Raw genomic sequence first — 22320 nt, 5'->3', positions numbered from 1 at the left:
TTTTGTTAATAGCTAGAAGTAAAATTGAGCTTGCATTTTGATTTAGATACAATTCGGAGACATGTGTAATTTTACATTCACTGAGCATTCTCTTCCATTTTGCATTACATAAGTCGATAAAAATATAAATAAAGCAAGTCGGTTTACACTAGAAATGTATCCAATGATTTAAAACTTCTTCCTTTTTGATGTTCATCTATAACATTAACAAATCACGTTCCAAATCTGATCTTTGTTATTTCCTGTTTTCTTATAATTTGACTAGGAAGTTTTCTCAAAGTATAAAACTTATATAACATTTAAGATCGATGGCGCTATTGACACGTACGTACATTTTATATATAACAGTGTTGTATATGTATAAAACGTTAGAACAGTACAATCATCTCTTTTACCATTTTCAATTATCTTATTATTTATGCCATAATGCTTTTCTGTATAGCATTTGATTTTTATCCGTTTGAGAAATATACATAGATATAGGAAGATGTGGTGTGAGTGCCAATGAGACAACTCTCCATACAAATAACAATTTAAAAAGTAAACCATTATAGGTTAAAGTACGGCCTTCAACACGGAGCCTTAGCTCACACCGAACAACAAGCTATAAAGGGCCCCAAAATTACTAGTGTAAAACCATTCAAACGGGAAAACCAACGGTCTAATCTATATAAACAAAACGAGAAACGAGAAACACGTATATATTACATAAACAAACGACAACTACTGTACATCAGATTCCTGACTTAGGACAGGTGCAAACATTTGCAGCGGGATTAAACGCTTTAATGGATCCAAACCTTCTCCCTTTTTCTGAAACAATAGCATAACATCACAACAAAGAAAAAAATACGATAAAATATCAATTGGCAGACTTAACTCAATCAAAAAACTTGTTTTCAATTTATTATTGCAACATTACCAAAAGAACTGTTAACATTATTTGTTGGTTTTTATTACTTAATATTGTGCCTTACATGTACCTTCGTAAAAAAATACAGTCTACGCACCAAAAAAGTAAACCGTAAAGAAAAAAGTTTGTAAGTTCATAACTATATCAGCATTTTACCATATAATTAAATAATAATAATATGATTTGTGGGACGCTGGGCATTAACGATGAACTTTTTATTTCTTTAAGGATGAAACATTGTTTTGATTGAGACTAATTACTTATACTGGAATATTGAAACTGATATGTGGATGTTTTCCCTTATATCAACAACGTTTTTTATATATTCCCTCGTCGTTGAAGGACATAATGAAGGTAAGTCACTATTTTTGAAAGTTCATTGTGTATCTGTTATACTTTTAGAATTATTCATATACGAACAGTGTTCTATTTATAATGTAGGTTTGACAAAAAGAAGTAATACTTTCATATAAAAAAAGATGATGTGGTATGATTGCCAATGATACATCTCTCCACAAGAGACCAACATGACAAAGAATTTAACAACTATAGGTCACCGTACGGCCTCAGATTTATATTTTCTAAAATTGATAAATGTGACCACAATTATATCATCACGTGATACTGCTGAAAAAAAATTGTCCACAAAAGAGTAAAATCACAAAAGTACTGAACTCAGAGGAAAATCTTATCGGAAAGTCCATAATCACATGGTAAAATCAAATGACAAAACACTTCAAAAACGAATGGACAAGAACTATCATATTCCTGACTTGGTACAGACATTTTGAAATGTAGAAGAATCACTGAACAGGAGACTGATCAAAGCTACGTTAATAGTTAATAGTCAATAGTTATCAAAGTTACCAGTAGCCCTTTTCAAAAAAACATTAGTAAGTGTAACTTTTATCGTAAGTCCAATATATTCCTTAATAATTCAACTAAATATTTTTATCGTAAGATTGATTTTACACTTAAGTTTTTTTGTAAAAAGGGCTACCGGTTTATACTTAGATGCACCAGACTCGTTTTTTGTCTATATAAGACTTATCTGTGACGCTCAGATAAAAATATTTAAATCAAAAACAAGTACAAATTTGAAGAGCAATGATGACCGAACATATCAAAACGTTTTGCAAAGTATTGCTAAGTTAATCTATGACTAGGATCAGAAAATTCTAAGTATTTCGAATGATATATACGTTTACAAACAGTAAATTTACCAATCCTATTCAATTATTTTAATACTGGTAAGGAGCTAAATAACGTACAGTTGTATATTGATCGGCATATTTAGGACGAACCATTCTTATTTTGATAGATTTATTCACAACAGAACATGACAGAAGAGTCTATCATATATATCTATTCATTTTACGTCTTGACGAATAACTGAAAAGATATATCGAAAAACTGCATAACTTAATTTTTTTGTCACATGATAATTCGGTTATCTTTCAAAAGCAAAGCAGATAGACCTCTGTCTTATGAAATATTTATTGTTGGTTTTCATTCTTCTAAGTCGTAGCCAAACATGATAGTTTGGCCCTCATGGTCTTGCATTGTGTCAATAAGTCTTTCATTTTTTATGATGACTTATCAAATTAAACATTTAAAATACGGTTTATGCGATTATCTTTTCATAATTTATCTAGTAAGAATACTACATGCTTATGATGCCAAAGATAACATTCAACACAGACATCTTCACGTTACACAAGGCTGTTTACATAATTTGAAGTCATTTATAAGTAATATCTCAATTGAATGTGATCATCGACTGATGTCCAATTTAATAACTTAGATGTTATTATAAATGATGAAATTGTTAATCGATAAATTGGGACAATGTGAGCACTGAAAGTAATATGAACGGGATAGCGTACTTGTCCTGTGTAAAATTTGTGTTATAGACTTCTATAAAATTGTATATTCTAATTATTTATAAATTATACAACACATATATCAGACTAATATACAGAATACGTAATTATTCGGTGTTTTTTTACAGGAGATTTACGATTAGTTGGAGGAAATACTTGCAGAGAAGGACGCCTCGAGATTCATCATAACTCTGTATGGGGAACAATATGTGATGATGGTTTCGGAACTCCAGATGCAACTGTGGCTTGTCGACAACTTGGTTACAGGTACATGTAAACAAACACTATTAACCCCCCACTCAGATGGAATGATCTTTACCGATTATCAGTGAACATGTTCCAAAATTAGTCATATTGTGTGGAGAATCTGATACTTAACAATATAAATATGCAGTCAACCAGATAACCGATTTATATAGATATAGGAAGTTGTGGTGTGAGTGCCAATGAGACAACTCTCCATCCAAATAACAATTTATAAAATGTCTGTACTTTGTATAAAAGAAAAAAATATTTCCTGTGATTCACGAGCAAACTGGAACATTACTTGATTAGTTCGTGTATAAATTCTTAAGGCCGTGTCAACGTATTCGACGTCACTAAGCTGTGAAAGGCTACAGTATTTAAACATTTTGAATCCAGGTACATTGTAGCGTGATAAACGTTCATTGTGTTTAAAAATCCATTAAAATCATCTCCCTGGCAACCGATTACTTTTCGTCGGAAGATCAACAATGAACAATAGCTCTGACCTTAACTTTTTGAATGAAGCTACAAGACTCAACTACCATGATTTTTACATTCTCGTGTTTTAAAATAAGATAAAGATATGTAACTAGTACTATATGCACATGAAAAATAAAACATTAATATTGGATAGATATTCTATTAATCAAACATACGTATTTGAGGTAAAAAATTCGGCATTTTAAAAGATAACTTTTAATTTCTCACTTACCATATACATGTACCGTCTTCCCTATCATATATGGCGTTTACCTATAAAATAGTAAAAGTAAAACCACAAAAGAACTGAACTTCAAGGAAAATTAAACACAGAAAGTCCTTAATCAAATGGCAAAATCTAAAGATAAAACAACTGTCATATTCCTGACTTGGTACAGGTAAACGTAACTCTAGTGGGTGATTATTCTACATGCTTTTTTTTGAAGTTATGTGACCAAGACCCTCAAAAACTGCTTAATCATTTGGCTTTCACTTTATTTAATTTTCTACTATATCAATTATTGATTTCCAAATAGGACACCCACTTCGACATTTTATACAGCCGGTGGTGGAACAGGTTATGTATGGTTAGACGATATGGGTTGCGATGGTACAGAAAGGAGAATTGATCAGTGTAGTCATTCAGGATGGGGAATCGAAAATTGTGGACACGGTGAAGATGTTGGCATAAGATGTAAAGGAGAAATCACATGTAAATATATATAATCATAGAATGATATAATAGGATTAGTTTAATCAGGTCTTAAAAATATTATGGAACGGTAAAAGATGTACGGTAATCTGTCTCAGAACATCTACAAGAAATAAACACGCCTTTGGACCAGATTCTTACAGAAGCTGTTCAACATGTTCTATACAAGTACCGTTTTGGACAGCTTTACAGTATATTGTTTTTGTCCCCGAGTACAAATCCAAGCGTAGACCTCAACACCCTAAATGAAATAAGAGACAGCGAATGACTGGAATTGAATGTATTTCGTTGCTCTGACAAAATTATAGGACATTAGGATTAACACACATTTATTTCAGAATGACAACATGTTATAACATCAGCCCATGTCATGTTTATTTCAATACGATTCGTTTGATTTCAGCTTTCGTGACTAGTTTTACTTGTCATATTCTTGAAATCATGCTCATATTGCAGTCTTTAATTTTACATTATACATTATTTTCAGTAGTAAATGGAAACTGGGGATCATGGTCAAGCTGGACAATGTGTAGTGCTAGTTGTAGTTCTGGTTTTCAAACTAGAAACCGCCTCTGTAATAATCCAGTACCATCGGGTTGTGGTTCATACTGTAATGGGAAGTCTTTTGAAGTAAATAACTGTAGTACTGCCAGGTGTAGTGGTATGTTTGTCTCTACGATTGTGTTATAAGGATGACAATTATATCTCTGAGAGATTTATAATACTACTACATTTGAATAACAAAAAGAAAAAGACATCACTAGTTCAATGTAGTTGAAAGAGGAATAAGGGCAAATAATACCTTGAATAATACAAAGCCAACTATGACCATGTTGGCTATGTATTCTTTTTTCAAAACGTTATTTTCATATCAAATTTGCTTGTTTTATACATGCTATATGTTATAAAACAAGCAAAAAAAAGCTTATAACATAATTTCAGTTGATGGAAATTGGGGAACGTGGAGTGTTTGGTCAGTTTGCAATGCAACTTGTGGTGGTGGTGTAAAGAAACGTACACGTAATTGCAACAATCCATATCCATCTGCTGGTGGATCTACATGTTCAGGGATTGCCGAAGAAACACTAATGTGCTCCGAGAGTAATTGTCCTGGTGAGTAATTACCTTCTCAAAGAAGTCATTTACTTGTTTCTTTTTTATTAGTAACCAGTGTAAATTTATTTAGCAAACTAGTTTTCTCGTTTGAATTGTTTTACATGGTCATTTCGTTGCCTTTTATAGCTGACTATGCGGTATGGGCTTTGCTCATTGTTGAAGGTCTAACAGTGACCTATAATTGTTAACTTGGGTGTCATTTCGGTCTCTTGAGAGAAGTTGTCTCATTAGCAATCATACCATTGCTTCTTTTTTTTTATATTTGTGTTTGAATTTGCTTCCTTCTTTTATACTTTAAATGAATTAGTTTCTTCTAAAGTATTTTTTCCCTGTTTACCCAAAGAAACAAACCTGATCTTCACTTTCAAAACTATAATCACGTTTACTTGTGTCCATCTCAGTAGTTTCAACTGTTAGGATTCTTATTTGTAACATATATTTGAAGAACTGCATTTTGAAATAAACTATATTTCAGTCGATGGCGACTGGTCAGAATGGAATGGATGGAGCCTATGTTCGACATCATGTGGATCGGGAAACAGGACAAGGACCAGACTTTGTGATAATCCTCCCCCGTCTTATGGCGGAAGCTTTTGTAACGGAAATACTTCCGATTTGGATTTTTGCAATACACATGAATGTCCGGGTATGTATTTTAAATGACACAATGATTCGGGTGTTCATAGTGTCTACTGTTTCTATTACAGATATTACTATTTGTATTATTTGTACAATGAATGACTACATTGAAAGGATTAATGTCACTTTTAGGATATATTTTATGTTAAATGATATAATTACTTATCAAAGGTACCAGAATTATAATTTAGTACGCAAGACGCACGTTTTATCTACATAAGACTCATCAGTGACGCTCATATCAAAATATTTATAAAGCCAAACAAGTACAAAGTTGAGGAGCATTGAGGATCCAAAATTCCAAAAAGTTGTGCCAAATACGGCTAAGGTTAGCTTTGCCTGGGATAAGAAAATCCTTAGTTTTTCGAAAAATTTTAAGTTTTGTAAACAGGAAATTTATAAAAATGACCACATTATTGATATTCATGTCAACCCCGAAGTGTTGACTACTGGGCTGATATCCTCGGGGACGAAACGTCAACCAGCAGTGGCATAGACCTAGTGGTGTAAATAGTTATCAAAGGTGCCAGGATTATATTAAACTGGTACACAAGTATCGTTGCAAATTTTACTCAAGAAATTTTACGGTCGCCATCATTAGCTGATTGACCATTATGACAAAAGTGTGTCAGATATCATATCTGATATTCTTCTTCAGTCATAAAAACATTCCATCATTACCGGACTGAACAAAGAAATAACACGACTGGTGCCGTATACGGTGCAGGAAATGGTTACCCTTCTTAGCACCTGATTTTACTCCCGGTTTTTAGTGGAGTTCGTGTTGTTTCTTATTTATTATTTACAACTGTTGATGTAAATGTTTTTTGGTTTTATGAGTCTTTGTTTACTCCTTGGTTTTGATTGTTATTTTCTTTAGGCAGGATAATTGATTGCAATATCAATCTTGATTTTATCAGCATGGTTACAAGCGTTATTAAACAACAGGATAATCAAGATCATACACGTGTATCCCTCAGTACGTTATAATAACAAATTCATATAAAGATATTACGTTAACATAAAATAAGAATATGATGTCATACTTAAAAAAATGATAATAATGAGACCTACACTTTTCTATTAGAAGGTACAAAATGTCACCTTGTTTGCTTCTATAGTAAGATTATTCATACGGATGCTAACGTTATCTTTTGTATCAATGGTTCTGATTGGATGACAGTAAGTGTACAAGTCTCTATCTCCTTGTTTGTAACTAGGACGTCTATCTGTAGTTTTACTGTCGCAAAGACCGGTTAACCATGCTCCGCTACGCTCCGCTACGCTTCGCTAGGTAAACGAAATTTGCGACGGTAAAACTAACAATGGACGTCCGCAAAACTTAAAATACAATACAGTTATGTCTTTCTCGTTACTGTAGATATATAGAAATATGCAAGTACGATTTTAGATATACATATGTTTCTATACGATATACAACATATCTTTTTTTTCCAATGGAATAGTCAAACTCATCGATTTGGGAATTCCATGGCAAAACAAAACAAAAACTGAAAAACGACAAACAGACAAAAGTAAAATCAACAAACAATGGTATGCAGAACACTACATAAGTAAACTGCGGATTTGGCAAAACAAACCCTATCAAAAACTGTTCGTAACTTATGTTTCTCGGAAGAGTATAGTCAGATTTTTCCGCCACATGTGGCACACATTGTGATATTACCCGATGATAATTATATTTCGGTAGGTGATATTCGAGGAAAAAGCGGATAAGATTTTTGGTATGATTATTGAAACATATTCGTCGTCATCTATGAAACGGATCTGCCATTAAGATCAATAACGCGTGGTGGCGCGTGTTCTTTTATGTCAATAATATAAAAAAGTAAATTTACTGTCTGTCTTTAAATATATCTTTTCAATGTATGCTTGGTCTATAAATACTGTAAGAACTATACAAATATCACATTTTTTGTTATTTTAGTCGATGGTAGCTGGAGTGGATGGTCTTCCTGGAATTTCTGTAGTGCGACATGTAATGGTGGAATTCAGGATAGAACTCGGACATGTGATGCCCCTCAACCAATCAATGGAGGACTTTACTGCAATGGAACAATGAATGAAAGTCGTTCATGTAACAACATGAATTGTAAAAGTAAGTGAATGTTCCATCTTATAAATATGTTACGGACTCCAATTCAATATTAGTACCGATTGCGTCCTATCCCTGATTATGTTTTTTTTTCTAAATTTAAATTCCAAAGTGCGGGTGGTGTATGCACGGTGTGTATTATATGATATGCTTATTCTGATATCAACACGATCTAGCTCTTCTTAATAACATGATATTCAATCATTTTTTTTACATTGTATTAATTTAGTCATATTCTATGTTTATAAAAAATATAGCATTATTCGTATTACATCATTTCAGTTGATGGGAACTGGGGAACGTGGAGTATATGGTCAGTATGTAATGTAACCTGTGATGGTGGTTTGCAGATACGTACGCGTAATTGCAACAATCCATATCCATCTGCTGGTGGATCGACCTGTTCAGGAATGGCCGAAGAAACATTACTTTGCAGCGAGAGCAACTGTCCAGGTGAGTCTTTTACCTGTTTCACCTTTTTTATCAGTAACCAGTGTAAATCAATAAGGTCAGTTATTAATTTTTCCGCAAACTTTGTGTATAAATTTGCCTCCTTTTATACTTTTATATGAATGAGTTTCTTCTAAAAGTTATCTGTCAGTTTATTTTCAACTGTTAACCCCAAAAGAAATCAATCTTCATTTTCAAACATATAATCACCGTCATTAGTGTGTTTTCAGTAGTTGTAACTGTTAGGATACTTATTTAGAACATCTGTTTGAAGTAAAGCATTTAAAAAAAAAACATATATTATATATTTTAGTCAACGGAGGTTGGTCAGAATGGAACGGATGGAGCTTATGTTCGTCCACATGTGGATCAGGGAACAGGACAAGGAACAGACTTTGTGCTAATCCTCCTCCATCTTATGGCGGAAGCTTATGTAACGGAAATATTTCCGACTTTGATATTTGCAATACACATGAATGTCCGGGTATGTATATTCATTGACACATTTGTGTGTTTTTTTTTATATTTATTACCTATATTGATGTTTGTATCCATTGCATAAAGAATGAATACATTTAATTATTGTTTGCTTCTTTACATGTATATGAAACTGTTAAAAAAGATCATCCATTACGATAACATAACTTGTGATGGCGCGTATTCTTCTATTTAAATTACTATAAAAAATACTATCCGTCTTTATTTTTGTTTGTTATTCAAGTTGATGGTAACTGGGGTAGTTGGTCTTCCTGGAACATCTGCAGTGCAACATGTGACGGTGGAATTCAGGATAGAACTCGGAAATGTGATTCCCCTAACCAATCCAATGGAGGGCTTTACTGCTATGGAACAATGATAGAAAGTCGTTCATGTAACAACATTAATTGTGAAAGTAAGTTAATGTTCCACCATAGAAATAGGCAATGGATTCCAATTTTATATCAGTAACGATTTCGTCCTATTCCCGACTGTGTCTTTTTTTATAGCGTGTGGATTCCAAAGGGTGGGTGATGTATGCATTGAGGTATTACATGAAATGCTTACACTGGTGTTAAACCCGGTCTTGCATATCTTTTACAACATGAGATCTAATCACGTGTTGTTTTTTTCATTGAATTTTTCTTATAAATGGATTTTTTTGGATAAGAACATCGTGAACTACAGTCAACCATAATGTTGATGTTAAAAGTCGTGCAATATATATTTTAGTTTCGACGGCATCTTAAACTATGCATCGTTGGCCTATTATTACTTATCGTAAAGTACATCTTGAGCAGAACACTGATCCTGTGTATAGTATTTTCTTAAATGACAATAATATAAAAAAAAACATTGTTGCAACATACCAGGTATACTGTTCAAAAGTTAGTAATATACAAAGTATTTGATCGATATAAAGAAAGCACGCAATTTAAAATCTTTCTGGTCTGTGATTAATTCTACAACTTTATTTTTCATATTATTTTATCAATTATAATCATACTATTCTTTCCCACAAAACAAACATAACTCTGTAGTTGATGGACAATGGGGGACATGGCAAGAATGGGAAGCATGCAATACCACCTGTGGAAACGGATTTCAAAAACGAATACGGAAATGTGACAGTCCTGCTCCGTACTTTGGTGGATCTGAATGTATTGGACTTGATTTCGATACCAAGACATGCTATCAAGACACATGTCCAGGTAAAATCAGTTGTTGATATATCACTATTTTTAATGTTGATATACATTTTTCATTATAATATTTGTCCTTTTGTTCACTGATAGATTCATTTATATCATATATTCCTTTACTCGTTTGGTGGACCGAATCATCTTATAGTGTGCATTGGATTGTATGAAATAAGGCCATTCATTATCTTTTATGTTTCAAATATTTTTGGTTGACTTTCTATGATATATTTCAGTTATAAATATGAAAAAAACACTATCTTTTTTAAATATATCTTTTAAATGAACGATTGGTCTATCAATAATGTAAAAAATATACAACTATCACGTTTTCTCAATTCAGTCGATGGCAATTGGGGTGGATGGTCTCCCTGGAATACCTGTACTGCAACATGTGACGGTGGAATTCAGGATAGAACTCGGAAATGTGATTCCCCTACACCATTCAATGGAGGGCTTTACTGCAATGGAACAATGATAGAAAGTCGTTCATGTAACAACATTAATTGTAAAAGTAAGTTAATGTTCCACCATAGAAATAGGCAATGGATTCCAATTTTATATTAGTAACGATTTCGTCCTTTTCCCGACTGTGTCTTTTTTTATAGCGTGTGGATTCCAAAGGGTGTGTGATTTATGCATTGATGTATTACATGAAATGCTTACACTGATGTTAAACCCGGTCTTGTATATCTTTTACAACATGAGATCTAATCACGTGTTGTTTGTTTCATTGAAATTTTTTTATGAATGATTTTTTTTTGATAAGAACATCGTGAACTACAGTCAAACATAATGTTGATGTTAAAAGTCGTGCTATAGAATATTTTAGTTTCGACGGCATCATAAACTATGTTGCATTGGCTGATTATTACTTATCGTAAATCACATCTTGTGCAGAGCACTGGTCCTGTGTATAGTATTTTCTTAAATGACAATTATATGAAGAAAAAAAAACAATTGTCGCAACATACCAGGTATGCTGTTTTAAATTTAGTAATTGTGTCGATATAAAGAATAAACAAAGCACGCAATTTAAAATCATCTGGTCTGTGATTAATTCTTCAACTTTATTGTTCATATTATTTTATCATTTATAATCATACTATTCTTTCCCACAAAACAAACATAACTCTGTAGTTGATGGACAATGGGGGACATGGAAAGAATGGGAAGTATGCAATACCACCTGTGGAAACGGATTTCAACAACGAATAAGGAAATGTGACAGTCCTTCTCCGTACTTTGGTGGATCTCAATGTATTGGGCTTGATTTCGATACCAAGAAATGCTATCAAGACATATGTCCAGGTAAAATCAGTTGTTGATATATCATCATTTTCAATGTTGATATACAGTTTTCATTATAATATTTTTCCTTTTGTTCACTGATAATAGATTCATTTATATCATATATGCCTTCACTTGGCGGGCTGAATCATCTCATAGTGTACATTGGATTGCATGAAATAAGGCCATTCATTATCTTATGTTTCAAATATTTTTGATTGACTATCTATGATATATTTCAGTTAATATGAAAAAAATATCTTTCAAGGATGTACTTAGGTGAGGTTTTGGCATTTGTGTCAAATGTTCGGACTCCTTGGTATTTTTCCATACAATACAAGGTAAAATATGTTGCCCCATAACACCCATTTATATTTTTATACAAGATATAATAGCTCATAAAAAGTCATTTACCGAAATTATAGCAGATTATTGATTTTCTTTCTTTTGATTTGAGATCCAAAAAGTACCAAATTGAATGCAAATATAAGGTAAAAGTCCGAGTCAGCTTTTTCGCGCCATATTTTAAATATCAAGTATCTCGAAACGGAGCTCCATGACCTATCAATATTTTTAGCTTATTTTGTTTCTTATGTAATGCTCGTCCGACTAAAAGTATCAGTTTTTTTAATTCTTGACTTTTTTAATTTTACCTAAGTACATCCTTAAATTAACGATTGGTCTATCATTAATTTAAGAAATATACACCTATCACATTTTATCATTTCAGTCGATGGCAACTGGGGTGGATGGTCCTCGTGGAATATCTGCAGTGCGACATGTAATGGTGGAATTCAGGATAGAACTCGAAAATGTGATGCTCCTCAACCAATCAATGGAGGGCTTTACTGCAATGGAACAATGATGGAAAGTCGTCCATGTAACAACATTAATTGTGAAAGTAAGTGAATGTTCATTCTTATAAAAAAAAAAGGCTATTGATTCCATTTCTATATTAGTACCAATTGCGTCCTATTCCCGACTATGTCATTTTTATAGAGTGTGGATTCCAAAGTGCGAGTGATGTATGCATTGGGGTATTGCATGGGATGCTTATGCTGATGTCAAACCCGGTCTTGCTTAGCTTTATTACATTACATCTCATTATGTTTTGTTTGTTAAGGTGGTACCCAACACCTTCACTTAAATTAATTTGGCTCGTTTAATTTTCATAAAATTTTGACAAAGTATTTACTTTGACCCTTTGACAAAAATAGAAAAATTTCAAAAAATTTGAACCAACCGTTTTATCACTAAAATTACACTGGTTATATAGCAGTTTGACAAACTTTCATTTTGATCACTGCGAAGCTTAATATTCCCTTAAAACACAACGTAATTAAAACGTTTAGCTGATTTTACAGAGTTATCTCCCTGTAGTGTTAGGTACCACCTTAAATTGATTTTTTTTAGATTAGAACATCTGTAAACTACAGTCAACCAAATACTATCATACATATTTTGATGTCTAAAGTCATGCTGTCGAATATTTTACACTAAGCTTCATTGACTTATCATTACTGAACGTTATGCACATCTGGGTCACAGCACTGGTCCCCTTTATAGTATTATTTATAAAAAAAAAATGACAATAAAGGAACAACTTAGTTGCAATTTACCAAGTAAACTGTTTTGAATTTGGTCAAAGAAAATAAATTGTGACTTGGATGGAGAGTTGTCTCATTGGTACTCATGCCACATCTTTCTATATAAATTTAAAAGCTGTGACTAATTCTTTATTATAATTGTTCATATTATTTCATCATTTATGAGTGTATCATATTATTTTCCTAAAAAACAAATATAACTTTGTAGTTGATGGACAGTGGGGGACATGGCAAGAATGGGACGCATGCAATACCACATGTGGGAACGGAACTCAACAAAGAATACGGAAGTGTGACAGTCCTTCTCCGTACTTTAATGGATCTGAATGTATGGGACTTGATTTTGATAATAAGACATGCTATCAAGACATATGTCCAGGTAAAATCAGCTTTTAATATGTCATCATTGAACAGTTGTCATAATAATATTTTGGACTTTTGTTCACTGATAATATATTCATTTATATCATATATACCTTTACTCGATAGGCTGCTTCAACTTATAGTGCACAATAGATTGTAAAAAAATAAGGCAATTCATTATTTGTATACATTTCAACCATTTTTCATTTATTATCTATGGTCTTTTTTAATTTATATAATAAAAAAATACTATCTTTCTTTAAATATATTGTTTAAATGAATGACATTAGGAACAGTTCTGAGAGTACTCGCAGTTAACTGACAACTAGTTCAAAGCCACTACTAACTATTAAAAAAATCATGCATCTAAGACTAAATTATCAATCCGTCCACATATAGCATCCAATCGATTTAGTGTAAAGACGTCATAAACAGTCAGACACAAAAACATGACATTGTGCAATGACAAGATACAGATATCGACAGATTGTAGATCAATGAATGTGTAAATGTATATAACATACTAGTGATATTTAGTTTGCTTTTAATTTACTGATAACAAAATCAATAGTTATACCAATTAAAACAATATTCAATGATCTTATCACAGTGTTGAATTGGTAACCTTTTAGAATACGTTTATGTAAAGTAGCGATAGGTTTACCAGGATCATTTCTAAGGTTTGTCATGTCGAAAACCTCACCGATGAATTTCAAGAATGATCAAATGAAAGACCGATTTTTGGGGTTCCTTATTTGGGCAACCTGAAACCCCGTGGTTTGTTATACGACAAGTATAAACGTTATATATGCATTATCTGATTTATAGACAACAACAAAAATCTGCTAACATTTGCAAGATTTGCATTTTATTTTACCTAATTGATATTCCTTTCTCACGCGTTCAGCGTATGTTATTCACTACTTTTAAATTTATATTTTTTACAGATGCCCAACTACAGGCAAATGAGGATACACCAAACTTCATCTCACCTGTAATTCTTGGGAGTGTTGCTGTGGTTTTCATTGTCATTACAGCCACCATAACGTGTATATCTTTTTTTGTATTTCGCAGATTCAGACCTGGTAAAGTTGGTAAGTTTATGTGGTTTTTATTTACTTAGGGAATAAATATCCTACATAACACATTCTAATTAGTAATTAACTATGTGATTTCGTGGATATACCAATCTGATTACACTCAATGAAATCGTTTTTTTCTCTTCAAACGACCAATCAAATTATGAAAATTGAGAAACATTTCAATGATAGTTCAATATTTCATCAGTGACGCTCGAATCCCAAAAAGTTAACAAGGCCAAATAAAGTACGAAGTTGAACAAAGTGCTGATCACTTAGATAAAAAGTAAGTAAGCAATTTATTGTTGTAAAACTTACCCATTCAACATAAAATGGAAGTACCCTACTTATACCAATGTTCCAATTTTGAATGATAGCAAAAGTCCATATGTGTTCAAAGTCACGTCAAAAGTTATGTCGTTTTTAAACATGTTTAAAGATGTTATGATAGCCAGAACTTACATATTTCAATGTCGTCGAAATGCCAAATATGAATAATCAAAAGTGTGATAATACATAGTCAAAAGTGTACTCATACATAGTCAAAATGTGTACTCATACATAGTCAAAGGTGTACTAAACCATAGTCAATAGTGTACTAATACATAGTCAATAGTGTACTAATACGTAGTCAAAATTGTAATAAAACACAGTCAAAGGTGTACTCATACACAGTCAAATGTGTACTCATACATAGTCAAAGGTGTACTAATACATAGTCAAAGGTGTGCTAATACATAGTGAAATGTGTACTCATACATAGTCAAAGGTGTGATAATCCATTGTCAACGGTGAACTTGTACATAGTCAAAAGTGTACAAATACATAGTTAAAAGTTTTATAATGCATACAATGGATATTCGGAGAGTTATAAAGTATGTCCAGCTACCTTTGATATAGTAACTTTGTTATTGTATTTTGATTAATTACTTTGATTTATTCATTTTAATTTGGAAATATTGAGCAATATAACAAGAAGAATTATACAATTTACTAATACAAAAATGATAATATGTTGATCAGATATAAAGTGTTTTAATTGGAATAAATTGTTATCGGAACGTTTGTAACGTTAAATATATATGACTATACAATGACCTTGTCTAGTATATTAATATATGTTATTTTATTTCTTAGAGACAAGAAATATAAATGGAAGGTTAGTAATTTTAATAACTAAGCATGTAAATTGCATATTGTATATGCAAAAAAAAAATAATACTGATTTTCCATTTAATTTCCATTGCGTTCGCCACCATTTGTATAGGCTTTATTTTTTATTTATTTCATGAAATATATTTTGTTGGTATTACTGATACTTTTTAAAACAATCTCTATTCATACATTCACATGTTTGAAATAAATCTAAAAACTTAATAAACAAAATTGTTTTTGTTTTCTTTAATTTAAAGTAATTGCTTAAACTTTGCACAATAGTAGTTCATGTTAATTCAAACAAAAAGTGCATACGTATTGATTTCATAAAAGCATCAATATTAAACCACATCAACAATAGATTGACAAATACTATTTCATTGATATTTTAGTAACACTGAAAGTCTTGCTGAATTGAGAGTAACAACCCAGGAAAATGATTATGATTGCGTCAGACGGGTTAGTCGTGTACAGAGTAACGTTTATGACACCTTCAATAATGAGAGTAATGTTTATGCTAATACACAGATCACTGCTGCCACTATTGAAACCGGTGCTCATGTTAACATTCCATGCAATGCTGTAAATATCGACACAAGTGCCAATGCTAACATTTTATGCAATGCTGACAATGCTGCAACCGGTGCAAATGCGAACATTCCATGTACTGCTGACAATATCGAAACCGGTGCACATGCGAACATTCCATGTAATGCTGACAATATCGCAACCGGTGCACATGCTAACATTTCATGCACTGGTGACCGTGTTGACGAAGTATACGAGAATCTGGAAATGTTCTGAAGATATTTTATTTCACGATCTCGTTTAAAATGGTAGCTTTATCATATAAACCCTCAGATAGTCATACTTTAACATAATCAAAATACTATTTTTATGAATTTCCAGTATAATAGAAATGTTTGCCCAAAGTCTTGAATTAAAACCGACGTACTCTACGAGATTAGTTTTACTTATTGTTGAATTTAGAACAATATTTGTGTAGTTATTTTTTTCTTTTTGATTCAATTTGCAAATTGACCACAATTTATTATTTCTATGAGGCTGAAAACAAAATCCGTTATACATATATTGTTTTCCCTTTCCCATAGAGGCTTTAAACTTTTAAGATTTCTCCTTAAACATCACCCATTGTATTACTTTAAAACCAAAATGTAAGCAAGATATGCATAAGGGACAAACGAAGCAAGCCAATTGTTGAACCTTCAATTCCAGGAGATTTTTTATTTAATACTTGTAAAAAATAATTTTAGATTATCTTTGAGAATACGGACGTCACATATTTTTTCGTTATGATATTCTCATTAAAAAAAAAAGTTCTCCATTTTTTCTATCCACATAGGCTTATGAGTCTACATGTGCGTCCAATGCTTACTGTGCAGGAGTGAAAACAATTAAAAAAGAGGAAACACTGTGGGGAATATCTGATCATTCTAACCCAAAAATTTTAATCTTGAACCGATCATCATATCTATTTATTTGTAAGTTATGGATGTTCATGTACTTAGGTAAGGTTCAGGATTTTTTGACGAACGTTCAGACTCCTTGGTTTTTTTTTCTGTGATACAGGGTAAACTATTTTGTCCCATCGCGTCCATTTTTCTTTTCATTTACGACTTTAATCAATTTTAAAAGGTCATTTAACATTTAAGCATATTTTAGATTTCTTTTCTTTCGATTTGAGACTCAAATAATACCGCAGCAAATATAAGGTTAAAGTCCGAGCCTTTTTCCGTCATTTACCAAAAAAATAATATCTCGAATTTGGGCTCCCTAATCTTTAAATAATCTTAGCTTATATTGTTCATAAACTAATGCTCTTCTGGTTTAATCCATCATTGTCTACATAAGAAAATGCATGTTCCTAGTCAGGAATATGGCAGTTGTTATCCATTCGTTTGATGTGTTTGAGCTTTTGATTTTGTTATTTAATTGGCGACTTTCCATTTTGAATTTTCCTCGGAGTTCAGTGTTTTGTTATTTTATTTTATTCTGACTAATATCAGTTTTGAATTCTAGATTTTTTTAATTTCACAAAAGTATATCTTCAAGACTTGCCTTCCTAATTATAACAACTATTATCAATCATATTCAATTCGACAGTATAGATGTAATGAACCTAATTATTGCTTTGAAATTTATTATCATACAATTAGAAGAAGGGGATTATTAATGGAACGATTAAATAAGTCATCAGGGTTATTTCAATCCGGATCCTCAACCAGTTATCTTCAATTTTGTTGTAATTTGGCATTTTAACATTTTGGATTCGAGCATCACTGGTGATCCTTTCTTTATGACGAAACACGCGTCTGATGTAACAATAAACTAACACAAAATGATAAGGCTGGCATTTTGTATGGTTCCTAGCTTTTTTATTCAATTTACATGACTGTTATATTCAAGTAATAATACACTTACGCAGGGTTCATGGTTGACAATGTTGATTGGATCTAAATTGATTGATATTTAACTTTCTACGATGGTAAATGTTTTAGTGAAGCCACTGAGACATATTACCTTAGAGACATTATCAGAGTAAAAAGAAACAAATAAAAGAATAGAGAATATTTTGATCCATTTTGTCCTTTCTAAATAAACTGTCACATAACGGTACGAAACGTTTGTGATATAGTTCGCCAGCTATGAGCCAAATAAGGGAGAACGGGGCATCGTGTTGTATGATTTTCTACTATTTATGACAATAAAAATATATTTTTATTGTCCTATTGGTATCGCTGGCCACAATACGCTTAATAAAAAAGCACAATATATGAAATATATGATGTGATGTATGTATCGCTTTCATTGAAATTGTTTTTGATCCGGTGCCAGTTTTGTGCTGTGTTAATTCGATTTTTTTTAAATGTCTGTATGTATCATTTTACCTTAAGATACATTTAAGCATTTGATATGTGGTATACAGCACCAAATCAGATTTTAACTTTATAGAAAAAATATACTTCACACCTCCATAAGTATAAAATTGTTGAACATTATATGCATGTATATCCATTTATTTCCATTTACATTTTTCCATTCAATATAAAATTTCAGTTGACTGGTTTGTCAATATTTCTTAAGCACTTAAAATCTTGTGAAAGATTGGTTTAGACATGCGGCGACTTTTATTCACTGTTTAGTACAAGTATAATTGTGTTCTAATTTCTTTTTTTATTTTATTGAAAGGTGCATTTGTTGTTATTATTTTTTGAACGAACATTGAAAGTTAAAAGTCTACATTGATTTTATGGGTTACTCTGAAGTAGGAAGATTTACTATGTATATTGATAGATATTGCGAAATGATGACATACTGGTTTAAAATATTACGTACAGATAATGTGAAAATAACAACTTGTTATGATAACATGTTTAATCTGAAAAAAAAGTCGCATTGTACAACGCCATACGATATAATTAATTTTTCTTGGAAAATAAAATATGTATTACATACACATGGTTTTGAATATATTTTCAGCAATACATTATATAAGTAGATTTTCCATTGAGTTTAAACAACTGATCACTTTGTTAATGAAACAATATCGTTTTTTTGAAGAATTATCTAAATGTGTGTATTACAAGTATAGATACGGTGCACGCGGTTTATAGTTTTATTATAAAAAAAGCTGCCTATTATGTATTTTTTAAACCTTTAAATTGTATATAAATATAAAACATGTATATTGTGTGCAGATTGAAACAGGTCGCTTTTATTTATTTAATTACAAGTATTATCGTTGATATAAATATACAAAGTTGATGTCCGTTGCTGTATAGATCTTATATAACTAATTCATTTTTGTTCAAGATTTATGGAAGTCAACAATTTTAAGGTGAAATCCAACTTATATTAGATAGTTTCCTGACATAACCTGGTCCAATCTAAAGAGTTCATCAAAGAATTAATCAGAAACAGATGTTTACACTAATTGCAATCAATTTTCTATGTTTATATTTAGAAAGGAAAATACTTAAAATTTGCAAGTTTATTACATTCACGATTTTATATTTTAAAGAGAGTTAATAAAGAACAGATTCTATCTTTTTCAACTTGAAATGTTTATTTGTCAAGGGAAATTTGAACAGCTGTTAAACGTGATGTTAAATATTTGGAAAAGCTACAATTATATTTGTACTTATATGGATTTCCCAAAAGACTGCATTGTAAACCAAATTTATTAAATCATTAGGCACCATGGGTATTATGTTGCGCGTCTCACGTAAGAAATATGAAGATACCTGTGAAAGATATATACAAAATACTATCAAAGAACATCTTCAGTTTTAAAATGTGTGCAGTTATAATCAGTAGAAAATATAGAATTGAATAATTTAGGTACATATTTATCTGGTTTTGTTTTGTGTGCTGCCAAAAATCTCTATTATTCGTATATGATGTTTGCCATGCTTCAGGGTTGCTATTTTTAGCTGTGTATATATGTATGTGTCTATTATATTTTAATGTAAATTTGCTATATACCTATCAGTTTGAATGCTGTTGAGAAATAAAGAATTAATTTACTTTTTTGCGTTTTGGTTTAGAACCCAACGGTTGCAACTTTGTAATGATTGCAAGGTTTTAAAATAATTTTATTTGATTTGATTATCTATATTTTTAACGCCACATTACTTAGAACCGCTTTTGTGCTATTTCGTGAAAGCCAGTTTTTACTGGAGGATGAAGCAGGAGTGCCCTGGAAAAAACCACAGACCTTTGATAGGAAAATTGACATCCTAGTCCATTAGTTTTGAAGTCGAGTGCACGAGCGGGATTCGAACTCACAACCTCAGTGTTGACTGGCTAGTGATAACATTAGTATCTAATTAGAACACTCGGCCACCAAGGTCCCCAAGATCGCTTTTATGAAGTTAACCAAAATAAAAGATTGTGTACAAAGTGTAACGATAAATTAATTGAAGATGAAGTCTTTTTAATATGTAAGAAATATGAAGATATACTTAAAAGATATATAAAATATATATCAAATATATTGAAGAACTTCTTCAGATTTAAAACTTGTGCAGTTATTATCAGTAGAAAATATAAAACTGAATAATTTATGAAATATATCCTGGTTTTTTTTTTTGCTGCGAAAAAACTCTTTATTCATATATAATGTGTGCCATGCTTCGCTATTGATTTTAACAAATGCATATCAATTTTGTTTGCTATCTTTAACTGTTTATATATGTATTTGTGTACGATATTTTAATGTACATTTTTTATATGCCTATCAGCCTTGTTGCTTTTAAGAAATAAAGTATAAATCTACTTTCCAAAACCACGAACCTTTTAGTATCTTTCCATTCTCGATTTTTCACTTACCAGATGTAACTTAGTAATTATCGTTATCTGTTAACGACTTGATGATATTGACATATTAGTTACTTTGCGTTTTGGTTGACTGTCATGCATAACTTTGTAATGATTGCAAGGTTATGAAATGATTTGAATTGATTTCACTTTCTGTGTTTTAACGCCACTTTCAAGCACCGGTTTAGGCTATTTGTGTGACTGCCAGTTTTTTATTGATGGAGGAAGGCGGAGTGCCCGAAAAAAACAACCGACATTCAATAGAAAAACTGATTATCCTAGTCAATTAAGATCGTAGAAGTGTTCACCCGAACCAGAGGGGATCTAACTCACAACCTCGGTGTTGGCTAGTGACTACAGAATTTCGACTTATGCCACTCGGCCACCGATGCCCCTGTTCTAAAATGAGAATTATCGTTCATTGACCGTTTGATTCAAGTGGTATTTAAAACATAAGGATCTTTCGTTTTGAATATGATGTGCATTATTGTTATATGGTTGTTTACTGATATTTACTATTTGAGACGGAAAAACATTAAATTTGAATCTACTTTTGACCGTCCCCCGGTTTTCAGTAAAAATGAGATATGGCACATGTATGAATGTCGGAGAGACAATTATATAACAGAGCAAAAATGACGTGGATAGGTCTTAAATTGAATCCTCATGCCTGCTTACACGAATTGTTTGGATATGTTTATGTATAAATATAAGAATTGTTGGGCTATTTTCAATATTACATTACATGTTTTAAATTTACTTACAACTTTGTTATAATATGAAACGTTCTAGCATCGAAGAATAGTTATTTATCAAAGCTATCATTGTGGTAGAGTCTGTGGAGGGGGGCATTTCAATGCTTAATTGATAGGGGTGTCGGTGGGTTTCTGTTACCCCACCTTTTTCATATAACTAGATTTAAAAAATGTAAACCTTTGCATATTGTTTGGATTTTGTTTGGTGTGTAATGTTACAGTGGAATACCAAAAAGCCATAAGATAGAAAATTGGTTAATACAACCATAGATCATATATCTATCATAACACACAGCCGGGAACACAAATAAATATGACAGACGAAGTTATTTGAACTTTATCGACCTTATCATATATTTCTGATAGTTTACACATATTTTTAAGCCTGAAAAGGTGACCTATTCAAGCGGCACGTCCTATCACCTTGTATATAGGAAGTGAACCCCCGAGGGTAGAGTACAGGTCCCAAATGAAATGTATTTAAGGTTGACGTTATGGTT

The sequence above is a fragment of the Mytilus edulis genome, chromosome 11 (assembly GCF_963676685.1).
Source record: "Mytilus edulis chromosome 11, xbMytEdul2.2, whole genome shotgun sequence".
NCBI lineage: Eukaryota > Metazoa > Mollusca > Bivalvia > Mytilida > Mytilidae > Mytilus > Mytilus edulis.
This window is presented reverse-complemented; position numbering follows the sequence as displayed.